At 37.0% G+C, this 19,747-nt stretch overlaps 1 long non-coding RNA gene across 1 annotated transcript; it reads left to right on the top strand.

The window, feature by feature from the left end:
* Positions 1-14,893: 14,893 nt before the first annotated feature.
* Positions 14,894-15,384, top strand: LOC117280034 (uncharacterized). The gene is made up of 2 exons (XR_004510495.1): positions 14,894-15,158; positions 15,296-15,384. It is a non-coding gene; the product is annotated as an uncharacterized lncRNA (long non-coding RNA).
* The last annotated feature ends 4,363 nt before the right edge of the window (positions 15,385-19,747 follow it).

Below are 19,747 nucleotides of genomic sequence, written 5' to 3'. Positions count from 1 at the left end.
AATTCAGTCCAAATACAGAATTAAACAGTACAGAAATTTATAGAACATATGACAATAATATCTCAGAGAAACATCATAATCTACAGGTACCAATACAGGAATGTAGATATGCTTCCAGGTTAAACAGTTAAACTTAAACAGATAAAATATGTCAAGTGTGAATGATATGAGAAATATGACATCTCTACATCTACATACCAATATGCATATCGTATGTGATGCAACACAATGGAAGCCTCGCGTACTCACACTCTTAGAGTACTCAACCTGACTGTCTCAATTGTCACTCATCACACTCAATCACTCAGGATTGTACGGTACCCGCTGCGGCTTACAACCCGATCCCATCTTGAATCACTAGCAACTACGCTTACTGTAGGTGTGCAGACTCCGGAGGGGCAGATCCAGCCCAAGCGCTAATAAATCCTGTCGTGGTGCGTATCACGGTCACATCATGAATCAATAATGTCCACTATGGCGTGCAGCCTGATCACATCAATATCACTCACAAACAGGCCCTCGGCCTCACTTAGTCATCAATCTCTCCAGTCTCTGGGGCTCACAACACTCATGCTAAGCAGCCCAAATCAATGATACACAATGTGACAATGTATGATAATAGAGACTGAGATATGATATGCAATGATGAATGCGACTGAGTAAATAACTTCAATTAAGAAAATAACTCAACAACAAATAACGACCACTATGGGGCCCAATAGTACCAGCACATAGCCTAAACATGATTTCTAACATAAATCACAGTTCAAGTGCTCTAACACATAGAGTACAGTAATAATATTCAGATAAGATAGCTACACAAATCTATAGAATCGACTGAATCACAATTACTACGTTGCATGCCCACACGTCTGTCACCTAGCATGCGCGTCACCTCAACACCAATCACATAGCACGTAATTTCAGGGATTCATACCCTCAGAACTAAGTTTAGAAGTGTTACTTACCTCAAACCGTGCAAATCTCTACTTCAACAAGCCCTTGCTTGAATCATCCTCTGAATGCCTCAAATCTAGGCACAAATAATTCGATACAATCAACTCAACCTATAGGAATCAATTCCATATGAAAATGCTAAGTTTTTAATCAAAAGTCAAAAAGACAACTCAAAGGTCAACCCCTGGGCCCACGTCTCAGAATTTGATAAAAGTTACAAAATCCAAACACTCATTCAATCACGAATCCAACCATCCCAAAATTACATAAATCCGGCACCAAAATACCGCTCAAATCCCAAAAATTCGGCCTACGAAGTTTTCTCCATTTTCCCCAAATTCTTTAACCCAAATCACTAATTAAATGATGAAATCAAGGATATATTCATGTAATTTAACCAAAATCAAGTTAAAATCACTTACCCTATTTACTCCCTTGAAAATCTCTCCATGAATCGCCTCAATCCGAGCTCCCAAAATCAAATTGTGGAATAAACTCAAACCCTCATTTTTGAGACTTTAAATTCTGCCCAGAAGTCCTCAATCGCGATCGCGGAAAATGCCTCGCGATCGCGAAGCACAAAACTAAGCTGCCCCAGAATTAACTCTATGCGAACGCGAAAAGCTCCACGCGAACACGAATCACTGACTCCTCAGACCTACGCGATCGGGACCCTCTTCACACGGTCACGAAGAACAAAGCGCGTGACCAGCTCCTGCCTCATTACCTCTTCGCGAAAGCAGCTTAGCCAACGCGTTCACGATTCACTGCTTCCTCCAGCTTACACGATCAGAGACAAAAATTCGCGAATGCATAGAACACAATCCCAGCTGCCCAAAATAAGCCTACGCGATCGCGGACCTTCCCATGTGATCGTGTATAAGCAAACCAGACCTGTAACACTAGAAAACTTCAGCAATCTTCCAAGTTAAATTCCACTCTGATAACCATCCGAAATCCACCCGAGGCCCCTAGGACCTCAACCGAACATACCAACAAGTCCTAAAATATCATACGAACTTAGTCGAGGCCACAAATCACATCAAACAACATCAAAAACACAAATCACACCCCAATTCAAGCCTAATGAACTTATGAACTCTTAACTTTTACATTCGATGCCGAAACCTATCAAATCAAGTCCGATTGACCTCACATTTTGCACACAAGTCATAACATAACACAACAGACCTATTCCAACTTCCAAAACCAAAATTCGAGCTCGGTAACCAGGAAGTCAACTCTCGGTCAAGCTTCTCAATTTTCAAAACTTCTAATTTTTCAACTTTCGTCATTTCAAGCCAAAATCAACTACGGGCCTCCAAATTACTGTACGAACACACTCATAAGTCCAAAATCACCCAACGGAGCTATCGGAACCATCAAAACTCCATTACGGAGCTATTTACACATAAGTCAACATCAAGTCAACCTTTTCAATTAAAGCTTCCAACCTTGAGACTAAGTGTCTCAACTCATTCTGAAATATCCCCGGAACCAAACCCACTACCCCGGCAAGTCACATAACGATAATTGAGCATAAAATAAGCAGTAAATAGAGGAACAAGTCTATAACACTCAAAACAAACTGCCGAGTCGTTACACAATCACTCAGTACACTCAGTCACTCAACATTGTACGGTACCTATTACGGTGCGCAGCCCGATCCCATCATGAATCAATAAATACTATGCTCATTGCTGATATGTTAGACTTATGAGGGACAAATCCTGCCCAGTGCCAGTATAAGCCATCATGGCCTGCTACAGCGTGCAACCCGATCCCATCAATAATATATATAAAGCCCATAGGGCCTGCTACGATATGCAGCCCGATCCATATAATAATTATACATATAAAGCCAACGTGGCTTGTTGCGGTTTACAGTTCGATCCCATCAATAATATATATAAATCTCATAGGGCCTTCTACGGCATGCAACCCGATCCCCTCAATATTACTCACAATCCGGCACTCAGGCCCCAACTCAGTCATCAATCTCTCTAGTCTCTCGAGCTCATAAATATCATTCTAATCAGTCCAACAATGGTGATAAGATATAATAACAAGGACTGAGGTATGATATGTAAATGAATGAATATGACTGACTATGTAAATGCAATTTAAGCAAAGAACCCAATAGCTAAAATGACCTCAGTGGGTCCCAACGGGATAAGCATATAGCCTAAATATAGTTTCTAACATGGACCACAACCCAATTACGCTAGCACGTAAAAATTTCATTGATACAAATAAGATTAGGTAACTACACAGTACCACAGAGTCAACAGAGTCATAATTTACACGGTGCATGCCCACATTCCCATAACTTAGCATGTGCGTCACCTCAACACCTAACACATAACTTGTATATTCAGGGGTTTATACCTTTAACACCAAGTTTAGAAATGTTACTTATCTCGAACAAACCAAATCCAATACCGAGCAAGCAAAATAATACTCAAGAAATTCCATCCCGCGTGTACCGACCTCCGAACGGCTCAAAACTATCTAAAAGTAACTAAAGAACATGAAATAATGCCAAAGGAAGCAAACACAATCGATAAAGGTTGAATTTTTAATCAAAAGCCTAAAGTCAACCAAAAAGTCAAACTCGGGACCGTACCTCAAAACTCGACGAAACTCACAAAGTCTAATAATTCATTCAATTACTAGTCCAACCATACTAATTTCACTCAAATAAGACTCCGAATCGATGTTCAAAACTCAAAAATTTACTTTATGACATTTTAGACAAAAATCCTAAATTTCACTTTAAAATCATCAATCAAATGCCAAAAACGAAGATGGATTCATGAAATATAACAAAAGATGAGAATAAAACACATACCCCAATCAATGTGGTAAAGATCGCCTCAAAAATCACCCAAATCCGAGCTCGCGACTCAAAATATGACCAAATGAACAAACCTTCTACATTATATGTTTTTGCCCAGGTGTTCAGTCTCATTTCTTGTGCCAAACAATCCCGAAACTCGCTTTTGATGCCTCTAATGGATGCCTCGTGAATTTTCAGTCAAGTTAGGCTTTTGAATTACTTCATTTGACCTTATAATGAAGGATATATATTAGTTTCAATATTTGAAAATAGTGCAGATTTTTAAATACGAATTCAGTGGCAATTCGTAATTAATCTGAAAAATCTGGCAACCCAATTCTTAGTAAAATGACCATAAATTCCTCATACGATGTTGCAACTTGATGATTCAAGTTGCGATGGTTCCAAAATTACGATACGAATGTAATGCTTCAATCAAAATAGAAATTAGGGCTCATTTGCATAATGTGGTATCATTTATGCTTGAAGAAACGACGTCGAAATATAAAAAATGAGCGCAACACAACCCAAACCTATTCGAAACTCACCCGAGCCCCTCGGAACCCCGTCCAAACATACCAACAAGTCCCATAATATAATATGGACTTACTTGAGGACTCTAATCACGCATAACAACATCAAAATCATGAATCGCACCTCAAATTGAACTTATGATCTTTGAATATTTTAACTTCTAAAACTCGTGCCGAACCTTATCAAATCAACTCGGAATGAACTCAAATTTTGCTTACAAGTCCCAAATTACATAATAAAGCTATTTCAATTCCCAAAATCATAATTCGAACCCGATATCATCAAAGTCAACTCTCGGTCAAACTTATGAACATTCCAAATCTTTAAATTTTCAACTTTCGCCAAATAGTGCTGAAACCTCCTAGAAATATCCAAATGCAAATCCAGGCATACGCCCAAGTCCAAAATCACCATACGGACCTAACGGAACCATCAAAACTCCGATCTGAGATCAAGTACTAAAAAGTCAAACTTGGTCAATTCTTCCACTTAAAGCTTCCTAGTTGAGAATCATTCTTCCAAATCAATTGCGAATAACCTGAAAGCCAAAACCGACAATTTACACAAGTTATAATACATCATATGAAGCTACTAAAGTCTTCAAACAGCTGAACGGAATGCAAATGCTCAAAATGATAAGTTGGGTCGTTATAAAATCTTTAATGCTAGACTTCGTCATCCACTACTGCTCAACTTCAAAATCTGCACACAAGGTACACAAGTATAGTATGAGTACAATAGACCACATATACTTAGAAAGTATCTTGACTAACCTAAGTAAAGTATTAACGAGGTTTTAAGTCAAAAGAGACTCACGTTATATAACTTGTGTTTCTCAATATAGTATGTATTATAACAGAGAAATATCCTAGGAACGGCAAATAAAGTGCACAATTTAGGAAGAAGGTAATAAGCATGTCTTTCAAATAACCAAGTCAAATCATGTATAAATGCACCAAATCCGCGTATTAACACAATTTTCATCAAATAGCCTTAATTCAAATACTTATACATTATCACCAAGGACTACGATTGATAAGAGTCTGTTTTCTCAATAAATTTCGAATATCATTTATACGAATGCTTTTTTATGAGTTCACATGATATTATATGATAAAACTCCCCCTTTTCCATCAATCTGACACTCTCCAGGTGTTCAATAACTCACTAGAAAGTCTCATGCGTCTCTATAATATATGAGCTAGCATATGCAGAAGATTTTCATGAATAAGGCATGTAATATGCATGAATAAGCACAAAAGATTCACTTGAATGGTCAAAACGTTTACCTTTATGCTAAAAAATCATCACATCGGATCCCACATCACAATCAAACCATATACTCGTTGATTTCTCACAACATGTGTGTATGCCATCAAGAGAGAAACATGAGAGGGTGGCCCTAGGGGAATGGATCCATATCCAGACGCTGTACAATAGAAACCTCGTGCACTGCACAACAGAAACTTGTGCTAATAATAATATCAATATCATTATATCCACACGGCAAAAACCTCATTCCATCAATACCACAATAAGTACACGGCAGGAACCTTGTGCAACAATTATCTCAGCTACACTAACAACTCACGTACCATAATCCTAGTCTATATCAGAAACCATATGCACGAGTGTATGCATATGAATAAGAAATGATCGTTATGCATGGTATATGCATGTACTTAATGTATGATTATAACTCCAACTTGTATCTATCCATCAAATAATCATTATGTTTAATTAAGAATCAAAGGCCTAAACATGATCTCTAAAATAAATAAGGGGACTCAAGTAGTTATAAAAATTTAAGGCATATAACAAGAATAACAAGTACAGATGTGTGTGTCATGACCCAAAATCTCACTTGGTCATAATACACATAACCTCAATATGCTAGATAAGCTAAAGAACTGATAATACAAATCGAATAAAATATCATCAATAAATAGTAAATAAGTTGGTAAAAATCCATATAATTATCCCATAGATCGGTAGTAGAAGTCATGAATGATTAAGAATAAGAATACAAATATAAATCTGGTATGAATAAAGATTACATCATTTGTTTGAAATTTTTATAAAAAGAAATATAAGTCCTAAACTACCATGGATAAGTGGTAGTTGTCTATGCTCCCCCTCCAGTTTGAGAATAGATGGTATTGTAGGAATCATACCAGCCTGTGCCAACCCTCAAAATAACTCAAGATCCAGACAATAGTATCCTGAAGCACTAAGGTAGCAATAAAACCCATGGAAAATTGAGCTGGACCATATGGAAAAATTTGAGCTGGTACGGACCTCTGCCTCTACCGGTACGGACCTGGAATACTGGCTCTTATTCAGCTGCTATGGAAGAACGTATTCTCACAATCTGTGAGAGAATAGAAGAGCAAAGATTCAGACTTCATGGCAAAATAAAGTCGCACAATAGAAAAAAAAAAAAGAAAGTGAAGTTTCCTAATTGTCTCATAGCCTTTCAAAGATAAGTATAGAAGCCTGCGTACTGATCCGCAAGACTCTACTAGACATGTTCATGACCCATAGAATTATGAACCTAGAACTTTGATACCAACTTTATCACGATCCAAAACCCCACTAACGGTTGTGATGGCACCTAATCCCCAAGATTAGGTAAGCTAACATACAACATAGATCAAATCAAATGAAACGAGATATATTATAACTCAAATAGCATAAATAGCGAAACAAGTCTCCCAACAACGGGAAGTATAAAGATACTACAACATCAAACCTTCAAAACCTGATACAACAGAATTATGATATCTATAACAAAATACGACAAAATCTCTCAATAATACAATAATGTCTGAATATAGATAATAATATGAAAGGGGAAGGCGACTCCAAGGGTCTGCAACCGATCATGCAGCACTATATCGAGTCTCTTTTAACAACTACTAGGCTCCCTCTTGAAGTCTACTACTGCCAACGCTTGGATCTGCACAAATGTATGCAGAAGTGGAGTATGAGTACGGGACAATGTGTACTCTATAAGTATTAAGACTAACCTCGATGAAATAGTGACGAGATTCAAGTCATGTGATACCTGCTAATCAAATAAACATGTACAATTCATAATTATTCACAACAGGACAATGAAAAAGATACAATTTCATTAAAGATCATATTAAGAGATATCAACTCACCATGGATAATTCTATTTTTGCAAATAAGCCAAAACATATAACAGAGGCATCAAGTAGCATGTTAGAAAGCATATCAAATGCATGATAAGGCATAAGAGATTCACTAAACTTCCACCTTTATGTGCAAAAATTACCATCATCGGATCTATATCAGAATCAATCAAACACCTTTTATTTTCTCATAATTTGCGTGTACACCATTAAGAGAGAAACATGAGAGGACGACTCTAGAGGGATAGATCCAAATTCACACACTGCAGGTAGAGATCTCGTACCATAATAGTAACAATATCATTATAACTGCAAGTCAAAGATAACGTACCACAATAATAATAATATTACAATAATACCAGAAATCCCGTGCCATATCTAAAAATCAATCCACTTAACATGTCCAAGTGTGTCATAGTCATAGCAATCTGAAATAACATTTCATCTTTAAAGAGGCATATGCTCACAAACAATTAATAAAGTGCACAAGGACGTAATAAATAGAGGTGTAGATGTGTGCTCAAGAGTTGAAGCATGATTACGGCCAAATCTCATATAGAATAGCTCATCTTGGCCAATTAAGAGATAGTAATACTAAACATGGTTACTAGCATAAAAGGATAAGCTTACATAGTCATACAATGTATTAGAACATGAATTATAAAAGGCACACAACCAAACAACGCATAATAAAAGCCTAAAGTCTAATTCGGCCATGAATAATGCACAACATCCGCATATACGCTTGTTACCTTGCATATACGTCGCTTTTCACATATTTCAATTAAGAAATTAAGGTCATATCCTAAGATTTTATTCCCTTAAAATAAGGTTAGACGAGATTCTTACCTTAACAAGCCCAATCAACCCTCCAAAAATCACCTTTCTTTAAAAATCATCTCCAACTGACTCGAATCTAGCCAAACAATACTTAATAATGTCAAATAACATTATAGAAATCAAGTTCAATTAATAAAGCTTTAATCTTTAATTAATTTTCAAATAATTAACAAAAGCTAACTCATTCCCACATGGTCAAAATCTAAGTCAAGGGGCAGATCTCATTTACCCATAATCCCACGAGTCCATATATTGCTGAATTTTTCAAATTCAAGTCCAAATCATAGCTCAAAACTTCAAATTTTACTCTTTTAAGTTGTAGGCAAAAACTTCAAATTTTACCTGAAGATTTCATGTTTTAAGTGTTAACAATTCATGTAGATTTTCGCGATCATGGTGAACAACCTGCCCATTAAGCCTCTCTCTACATGAACGCGCCCAGCCTAATGCGAACGCGAATGCGAAGGATTCCTCCCAATTTCCAACTCTCTCTACGCAAATGCGGCTCCCCTTCCACGAACGTGAAGAGCAACTGTCCCCAGCTCTAAATTACTCTACGCAATTCCAAGACCTGCTCCACGGTCACTGTGAACAAACTAATACCGGCAAAAATCTGTAACTCCAAACATGCTCCAGCTGGTCCAAAAGTTACCCGAGACTTCGCAACCCTATCCAATCATACTAACAAGTCTATAAACACTATTTAGACTTATCCAAAGCCTCCAAACACATACTAGATCATCACATCTACGAATCAAAGAAAAAACTACACATTGAACTCTCTTAAGTTCATAAACCTTTAAACTTCCAACCAAGCATCAGATTCATGCCTACGCACCTCAGATCCCAACTAAACTTTACATACATGTTCCATGCAACAAAACAAACTTATTCCACGTCCCCGAACCACAATCGGAGTCCAATATCATCAAAGTCAACTATCCGTCAAACTTATGAATTCTCCTATTCTTCAAATTGTCAACTTTCGACGAATAGAGTCAAAATCTTTTAGGAATATCCAAAACTAAATCCGAACATAGGCTTAAATGTAAAATTACCATACGAACCTATTGGAACCCTCAAATCTCGATTGCAAGGTCGTTTATTCAAAATTCAAATATTGGTCAACTCTTTTAACTTAAGACTTCTAAAATGAAACCCAAGTGTTCCAAATCACTCCCGAATCCCATGAAAATCAAATCACTCATCTGAAACTATTGGAATCCTCATATCCCTATTGCGAGATCATTTATTCAAAAGTCAAACTTTGGTCAACTCTTCCAATTTAAGACTTTCAAAATAAAATTAAGTGTTCCAAATTACTCTTGAACCACGTGAAAATCAAACCACTCTTCCATACAAGTCATAAAATACCAAGTACATATATGAAAAGCATCAAATAGGAGAATATTATTCTAATACTCAAAATGATTGATCAGGTCGTTACACCAGTTTACTTCAAGTCTCCACCACTACCAATTTATTATGAAAAATATCCTTCGACTACAAGTTACCTCTATCTCCTCCAGAATATTATGAGCAGTCACCTTATTACAAGTCACCTCCACCCCTACAAAAATATTATGAGCAATTACCATGTTCTTAACATTCTCCATCTCCACCATACTATAAAGAATCTACGCCTTCCTATAAATCTCCTCCACCTCCACAAAAATACTAAGAGCAATTACTTACCTACTTTTTACCACCTCCACCAATGACCTATGAATAATCATCATCTTATTGCTCACCTCCACAACAAATGAATTATTACAAGCAAACTTCCACTTATGCCTCTCCTCCACCACCTAAGAAGTATGAGCAATCCGCCACCTATGCTTCGCCTCCACCCCATCAGCATCTCCTCCACCAACATACTACTAATTTTAACTATTCAACCATTTTTCGCCATTTTTATGACCTTCAATTTCTCTCTGTCTCTTACTTTTAGTGACTCCATTTCCTCTGCCAAAATTTGATGTATGCTTCACGAAATTATCTGTTTTTACTTATTGTGTATTCAATGTTCTTTTATTTTAATAATTTGTGTTATATATTTATTTGAGTTTCAGTAAGATCCTCAAGATCTCCATCAATTGTTTTCATTATATCAAGATCTTTTCTTAATTCTGTCTTCTTCTTTGTTTAAATCTGCATGGTTTATTTGATTGAATTCTTTCGTTGGTCCATAAGTATATCTCCTGAACATCTATTCAAACATAGTTGAAATGAAGCAGTATTGTCTCTTGAGATTTTTTTTCCTAGAATAGTTTATAATCTATCCAATATAGAATTGTTAAAATTACGAATATATTAATATCTTTTAATGATTTCTGAAAATTTTAAAAAAATTGAAAGGCTAAAATGGCACACTTCATATTTTAATATTTGACATAGTGCATTAAAAGACGGGGATACAAAGCGAGGTATAAGCTCGTAGACATGGCGTGTAAGACCATGAATCCGTTAAATTTTGCTAATTTATAAATTACAATAACTTTATATAATACCATGATGTAGGAATCAACTACCTAACAATCCAAACATCAAAACAAAACAAGAATACTCTTGAAAACAAAGTGTGAAATGTACTTCCGGAGAAGCAAAAGAGTCGAGAATGTTTTCTTAATTAAAAACAAAGTGTGAAATGTAACGACTCACCCGGTCATTTTGAGAATTTGTATTTCCGTTCAGCTATTTGAAGTCTTGAACAATATTGTATGATGTATTATGAATTATGTGAATCTTCGGTTTTGGTTTTCAGGCTATTCAGAATTAATTTGAAAGAATGAATTTCATAATTGAAGCTTTAGAGTTGAAAGAGTTGACCAAGTTTGACTATTTAGTATTTGACCTCGGATTAGAGTTTTGATGATTTCGTTAGGTCCGGATGGTAATTTTGGACTCGGGCGTATGCTCAGATTTGCATTTGGATATTTCTAGAAGGTTTCGGCGCTAATTAGAGAAAGTTAAAAATTTGAAGGTTTGGAAAGTTCATAAGTTTAACCGAGAGTTGACTTTGAGGATATCAGATTCAGATTGTTGTTCCGGGGATTGGAATAGTTTTGTTATGTCATTTGGGACTTTTGCGCAAAACTTGAGTTCATTCCGAGTTAATTTGATATGTTTCAGCACGAGTTTTGAAAGTTGAAAGATTCAAAGTTCTTTATATTTGATTTGAGGTGCGATTCGTCGTTTCGATATTGTTATGAGTAATTTGAGGCCTCAAGTAGGTCCGTGTCATGTTATGGGACTTGTTGGAATGCCCTAACGTGGTCCCGAGGGGCTCTGGCGTGTTTCAGGCCTTTTCTTCTTCATCTTGCATTGCTGGTTTCTACTGAAGTCTGGTGCACCCAGTGTTCTTCGTGATCGCGAATTGAGTGATGTGATTGTGTAGGGGAAAATCTAGATCTTAGTATTTCTTCTCCGCATTCGCGAGTAATTATCCGCGTTCGTGTAAGTTGCTGGAGATTGGGCATCACGTTCGCATAAGAGATATCGCATTCGCATAGAGCTGAGCTGAGAGCTGGGAGTTGGAAGCTTCTTCATCACATTCGCGTATGATCGGGGACACGTTCGTGAAGTGTGGGAGCGTGTGTGCTTCGCATTCGTATGATTTAATTCGCGACCGTGTAGCGTATTTATGGAGGCGGTGTAGTTGTTCTTCGCGATCGCGATGGTTATTCCGCGATCGCATATAGTATTTCTGGGGTAGAGCTTTTTCTTCTTCGTGATCACGGTGATATTTCCGCGATCGTGATTCATTGATTCTTCCAGTGATTATAAGTATTCTAATTTTTGGGGTTTCCGCCACTTTTGCATATTTGGAGCCATATAACTCGGATTGAGATGATGTTTGAAATAATTTCCATCTTATGGATTGGGGTAAGTATTTTCTACTCGGTTTTGGTTATATTTCGTGAATCTATCTTCGTTTTTGGTAAATGCATTGTAAATTTTAAAAACAAATTGGGGGTTTTATCCAAAGTTTCATAAAGTGAATTGTTGAGTTTTGAACATCGATTCGGAGTCGGATTTTAGTGAAACTAGTATGGGTGGGACTCGTAATTGAATGGGTTATCGGATTTTATAAGTTTTGTCGGGTTCTGAGGTGCAAACTCGGGTTTGACTTTTTGGTTGACTATGGGATTTTGATTAAGGATTCGACCTTTATCAATTGGGTTTGTTTTCTTTGGAATTATTTGATGTTCTTGAGTTGCTTTTAGCTAGTTTCGAGCCGTTCGGAGGTTGATGCATGCGGGATGACATTTCTAGAGTATTGTGTGGCTTCCTCGGTATTGGATTTGGCTTATTCGAGGTAAGTAACACTTCTAAACTTGGTGCTGAGGGTATAAACCCCGCATATACGTGTTATATATTTGGTGTTGAGGTGATACACATGATAGGTGATGGGCGTGTGGGCGTGCACCGTGTGAATTATGATTCGGTTGTTTCTGTGATACTGTGTAGTTACCTAATCTTGTATTTATCACGAGATTTCTACGTGCTAGTGTAATTAAGCTGTGATCCATATTAGAAACTATGTTTAGACTATATGCTTATCCTGTTGGGACCCACTGAGGTTATTTCTGCTGTTGAGTTATTTGCTTAAATTATAATTACATACTCAGTCATACCCATTCATTGTTTATTATATCTCAGTCTCTATGTTATTATTTGTCTCATATCGTATTATCATTGTTTGGGCCAATTGGCATGAGATTTGTGAGGTCGATAGACTGGCTTTATTGATTTATGTCATGATTAGCTTATATTAGTGCTTGGGCAGGATCCGCCCCTCCGGAGTCTGCACACCCACAGTGAGTGCAGGTACATACTGAGAGCTAGTGCCGAGTGACTGTGAGGACTGAGTGACTGTAAGAACTGAGTGACTGGGAGGACTGGGTGAATTGATACTCTGAGAGTATGCATATGGTTTTATCACTGTGTTGCATTGCATTCGACATGCACACTTGACATATATGCATAGAGATGTATTTTCCTCATGTTATAAGGTATTGCGTCATTTATGACTTCACATACACATTGACATGTAGGAATAGAGATGTACTTTCCTCATGCTATTGGATAATGAAACATCTTACCTGTTGTTGAATGTTTTTAGGAAAAATCACAGTTTTTCAGATTTACTCATATTTTGGTGATTTCAGTAAAAGATTTGGGTTTTCACTAATATACTTGAAAATCATGTCTATTTTTCGGATTTGTGAATGAGCTGAGCATTATATCTCTGAGTTATTTCTTATATCACTTTTGTTATATTGTTATGAGCTGTTGTTGGCTATTGATGTTAGACTCTAACCTTTATCCCAGCTCGTCACTACTTTCAACCTAAGGTTAGGTTTGTAACTTATTGAGTACATGAGGTCGGTTATATTCATACTACACTTCTGCACCTTGCGTGCAAATTTGGATGTTGATGTTGATGTGTATAGCGGGAGCTGACATTGAAGAAGTACCTGCATTCCGGTCATAGCTGCCTCTTGATCTTGGTAGCTTTAGAATTATTAATTTGTTCATGTATATTTCAAACAGATGATGTATTTATTTCATTCCAGCTTGTAAACTCTAAATCTTAGAAACTCGTGATTTGTACTACCAGTTCTTGGGAATTCATTGTATAGAAGTTCAGCTATATTATACATTTCGCAGTAAATCTCTATGAATTAGATTATTGTTACTAATTGACTTACCTATCGGGTTGGATTAGGTGTCATCACGACTAGTTAAATTTTAGATCGTGATATTTACAAATCTAATTATACTCGAGTGAGCTAAAATAATGGGATGAGCCTCATGTGTTGCGCGTGCATTTTATAAGATAAGAGCCCACATCTCTCTTAGACCGTTTTACTTGTGCGTCGTCCCAGGCGAGTTCCCGAAGAGTTTTAATTTACCTTTATACGCAATTTTTGTTACACCAATATATTTAAAGTATACTCTGATGTGTGTATTTGTTATTTTTGCGTGATTCTTTTTGGACTTCATATCCAATATGCCATAATTATATGTACATGTCCAGTTATAGGTTCTTGCTTTGAGAAAAGAATCCAATATACCATATTTATATGTACATGTCAACTTATAGGTTCTTGCTTTGAGAAAAGAAGAAAGAACACCCCCCCCCCCCCCCCACACACACACACACAGCAAATAGTCAATTACTTTATATCACCAATTGGATACCAGTCAATTACTACGCCATCATTATGATGAACTTCCCCGGACTCATTTGAACCTTTAGAAAAATCCTAATCAAGGAAATTAATATATACCTTTCGCTTCTTAATTATGTGAAATAGGAAATGAATCAACACTCTAAGTAGCACTCTTTGTTGTTGAAATCTTACGGTTAAGGATTTTTCTAAGGTACAAATTGGGAAAAATTAATAAGAAGTAGCTTGTCCGGACTCTGATTTTTTTTTATTTTTTTTTATAGTTTAAACAGTTTATGCTACTTACAAGCTAATTCTATCAAATATACATACCTCCATGTTAAAAATATATCCTAAGATTAAAAGTGCTAAGTTTTGCTAAACATAAAGAACTACAACGACTCTCAAATATATATATTGAAAAGACTATTTTACACCGACCCCGAACACAAGGGACTAGTTTTGTCATTTTCTCCAAAAATGCCTTAGGATTTTTAACTTCCACCTTCATTGAAGCTAAAAAGAGAAGAAAAAAAGCTTAGACCCTCTCTTTTCTCTCGACATTCACCGCCACTGCTCCGCCAGTCCAGCCTTCGAGATCGACTGCTCAGCTACTCCGCCACTCCTCCAGTCGTTCACCAATCACCGACACAAGTAGACTTATATCTCCTTTTAGCGACAGCTTCGTTTTGGTTCCAATTTTTGGTTTCTGATTTTTCTTCCGCAATAATTTCCTTTTTTATTTTTTACTTCACGGATGCTGATTTCACTCTTTTTTTTTATTTTGGCAGAGAACAAAGACATCTCGAGCAGTATAAACATTGTATATGTATCTTCCTCCTTTGATTGTATAATAAACCTGTCATCTCTAAAGATAAAACGTAAGGTTCTATTCTGCGATTTTTTCCAATAGGCAGTAGCTGTAGGTACCTGGTTCGGTTCAACTGTTATTTCTAGAAATTCATACCTTACCAATTCTTTGATTAATCTATTTTGTATAGGTAATTCGGTTAATTTTGGTATTTTATTTTTAAGACGTCAAATAAAAATAGTAATGTTCGTAGGAATCTCATTTGTTATGTAAAAATACCAAATTTTAATAGTTACATAAAAAGAGATTTCAACTCTAATATTCAGGTATGAAATGAGCAACTTGCTCTAAATCGCACACGCAAGTATACACGGTCAATCAAGTAATAAAGAGTGAGTAGAGTATCGTTCCCATGGGGACTTGTGATTAATTATCAACTATATCAAGCAAATTCTAATTTATCGAGTCAAGAACAAGTTCAAAGTGATTTTAAAAAAAATTAATTCTACGAACTAGAGTTGTGATTAAAAGAAGAACTAATTAACTATCACACTTAGCACCAAAGGTTGAATTCAATGAGAAATAATATTCCAGGATCATGGATATGTAACAATCCTGTCGAATCTTCAATTAACTTGACTTATTTAATTTATCCGGATTATTAACCAGCAAGGACAATAATACTAGTAGAAATTTGACAACTTATACTCGTCTATATATTCAATCTATTCTAACCCCTATATTCCTATGAGATTAGAGATAAAGAGAACACATTAATAGTCTCTTGCAAATTGGCTAAGCACGGCACATAGGTATATTTCTATCCATATGCGCAAATCAATTCTCCAATGACTAGGTTCAAGATCGCGTTCTATTCAATCCTATTGCAATCAAGAATTACCTCTTTCAAGTTCAACTCAAGATTCATATATAGTATTTCATTGTTAGCTAGACAGTAAAATAATTAGGCTCAGGATATGAATAAATAACCTAATATGATAAATCAACTCGTCAAATCAATATTCGAATATCAACATTCATGTAAAACCATATCCCTAGAATGAATGAGCAATCTCAATTAATTCCCAAGAATACATAAAAATCAATAATAGAAGGGAAAAAGAAGAACTCAAGATGAATTCCACGATTTTCGATCTCTGTTATTAATTTTCTCTACTTCCAAGTGTGTTCTTGCCTCCCCAAAGACTTCCCTCCCTTCAAAAAGTGGCTAACTCTCATATTTATATGGTTTAGGTTTTAGTTGGGACGAATTTGGCTTCTCCTAATTCGGATTGGAAAAGCTGATTTTTTCTGCTTCGGTCCTAGTCTAGCGAAATGAACCTCGCTTCGCTGTCCGGGACTTTTCTGATTTCTTCTGCTCCGGTCCCGGACTGGTAAAGTGAACCTCGCTTTGTTGTGCGGAACTTTTCAGCTCTTTTTTCACCAATTTTTCTCCCAGTTGATCCTTTTCCCCGCAAGTTTATTCTTACACATAAGAAACATGTAATGAGCATATTTTTAATTCAAAATTGATGTGAACTTGTAACGATCCGACTGGTCATTTTGAGTACTTTAGCCTCGATCCCCTATTTATTGCCTCCCATATGTTATATTGTGGTTGCTGGACTTGCTGGGGTGTCTGGGTTTTGATTTCGGGGGAGTTTCAGAGTGAAATGGGATATATAGTCCCTAATGCGAAGCTTTAGGTTGAAAGGGTTGACCGTAGTTTGGCTTTTGTGTAGACAAGTGTGTCTTGATGGTTTCAATAGCTCCGTATGGTGGTTTTGGATTTAAGAGCATGTCTAGATGTTGATTTGGAAGTCCGTAGGTCGTTTTGGTGTGAATTGGCAAAAGTTAGGAAGTTGAAGGTTTGAAAGTTCGAAAAGTTTGATCGGGAGTTGACTTTATTAATATCGGGGTCGGATTCTGATTTCAAAAGTTAAAATAGGCATGCCATGTCATTTATGACTTGTGTGTAAAGTTTGAGGTCAATCGGAGTTGTTTTGGTAGGAATCGGCATTAGTTTTTTTAATTCGGAAGTTCATAGTTTCATAGGCTTGAATTGGGTTGCGATTCGTAGAATCGATGTTATTTGATGTGATTTTTTGCCTCGATTAGGTCTGTTATGTGTATTGGAACTTGTTGGTATATTCGGACGGGGTCCCCGGGTGTGATTCGCATTGAATCCGGAATAATTTTGGACCTGTGCAATTGCTGAACCACTAATGTTCTGGTGTCATCGCACCTCCAGAGGGTTTGGCCGCTGGTGCGGACATGCAAAAGCGAGGAGCTGATCGCAGAAGTGAAGATGGCTTTGCCCAGCTGGGGTCGCAGGTGCGAGGAGATATCCTCATCTTCGAGTCCGCAGGTGCGGAGGAGTGGTCGCAGATACAGACAGGGCTGGCTTGGTCTATTGTCGTAGAAGTGGGCCTTACCCGCAGGAGCGAGTGCGCAGAAGCGCCTTTTATCCACAGAAGCAAATGCGCTGATACACGTTTGTTCCGCATAAGCGAAAAGTGATGGCCTAAGTGGAATCCACACCTGCGATGGTTTTTCCGCAGGTACGGCGTCGCAAATGCAACTAAAGGCCCGCAAAGCCGAAATCGCTGGGCAGAAAAGGCCTATTTCGAGGGTTTGATTTCATAATCCATTTTTGGACCTAGAAAGCTCGGTTTGTGGTGATTGTTCGGGAGTGTTTCAAGGAAAATATTGGGGGTAAGAAATCCTAACTCAGTTTTGGTTAAATTACACGAATCTATTGTTAATTCATCATTTAATTTGTGATTTGAGTTGAAAATTTTGGAAAAAAATTGTGAAAACTTCTTAGGCTAAAATTTTAGGATTTGGAAAAGCGATTTGAGGTCGGATTTGAGTAATTCTTGTATGGTTGGACTCGTTATCAAATGAGTGTTCGGATTTTATAGTTTTGGTCGGGTTTCGTGATGTGGGCCCGAGTTGACCTTTTGAGTTGACTTTTTATTTTTTGCAAAGGTCATAATTTTATTGTTCGAAATAGTTTCCTATAGTTTATGTTTATAGTATGAAGTTTGTTTGGCTAGATTCGAGCCGTTCAGAGTTGGATAATCAAGATAAAGACCTACTAGTGGATTGAGTTAGCGTGATTTGAGGTAAGTGTCTTGCCTAACTTTGTGTGGGGGAATTACCCTTTAGGATTGGTGTTGTTTGTGATAACTGTGATGTGCGAAAGCTGTGTACGCAAGGTTACGAGTGTGTGCACGGGCTAAATGTGAAAATTTACCGGTTTTAGCTATGTAGATTCCTTTCATTCCTTAATTGAGTTGCCTTAACATGTTATAGTCATCATTTCTAGTCTATCTTCACATGCTCTGCTTGTCTTATCTCTTATTTGTTAATTGTCCTACATGGTTAGTTGAAGTTGTTGTTTCCTCTAATCCTTGTTCATTATTTAACCGTGAATTCTTTACTTGAGGTTGATATTCTTGGAATATCTTGTTGATGAAGTCGGTATTGAGTTATAAAGACTGTGATTCATATTGAGGCAAAGTGTTAAGTTGAGAAATACTATTCTGTTAAGTTATTCACTTTCAGTTGTTATTGTTGAGACTCTTGTGTATATTGTGGTTGAGCCACGAGCTCTTTATTTTGAAAACACTGTTATTGTCGATTTCTTTGACAAGTTGTGATATTGGGCACTTGAGGTGCGATTTGTATTATGTTGTGATATTGATACGCATGCGGTGGTACAAGGTTTTGGGGTTGAAATGTATGCGGTGAGATAAGGTGGGCTTGATACGCGTGGATAGTAGGGGAACTAGTAGAAGTCATACGGTGTGATAAGGTAGGGTAAAACACATAATGCTATTTAGGGAAAATAATTTTCAAAAACTAAATGCAAGGATCCTGCGGTGATATAGGGAATGATTGTGAATTATACTTGTTATTTGAGACTATGAGGCGGTACCTCGGTAGTGACTCTTGTTGGTATTTCTCTACTGCTTCACTTATGTTTTTTGTTTTGTTTTCCTTAGCATACCATTCCTTGTTTTCTCCGTGTTGCACTATTTGCTTTCGTTCCATGTAGCTAACCTTGATATGTTATTTGTTATTTCAATTTCATTGCTATCATTACTACACTGCCATACACGTGTACATTTTTTCTTATTTAATCCAGTAAGGCCTTGACTTGACCTCGTCACTACTCTACCGAGGTTAGGCTTGGCACTTACTGGGTACCGTTGTGGTGTACTCATGCTACGCTTCTGCAAATTTTTTTGTGCAGATCCAGGTAACTCCTACCAGCCCAGGTACTAGCAAGAGATCAGCTTCAGAGACTTCAAGGTATACCTGCCGGCGTCCGCAAGCCTCGGAGTCCCCCTCTACCTAGATTATTTTGTTTTCCTTATCATTTTATAGACATTGATATATAGGACTATTCATGTAACACCCCGGA

The sequence above is a fragment of the Nicotiana tomentosiformis genome, chromosome 8 (genome assembly GCF_000390325.3).
Source record: "Nicotiana tomentosiformis chromosome 8, ASM39032v3, whole genome shotgun sequence".
Classification (NCBI taxonomy): domain Eukaryota; kingdom Viridiplantae; phylum Streptophyta; class Magnoliopsida; order Solanales; family Solanaceae; genus Nicotiana; species Nicotiana tomentosiformis.
This window is presented reverse-complemented; position numbering and strand designations above follow the sequence as displayed.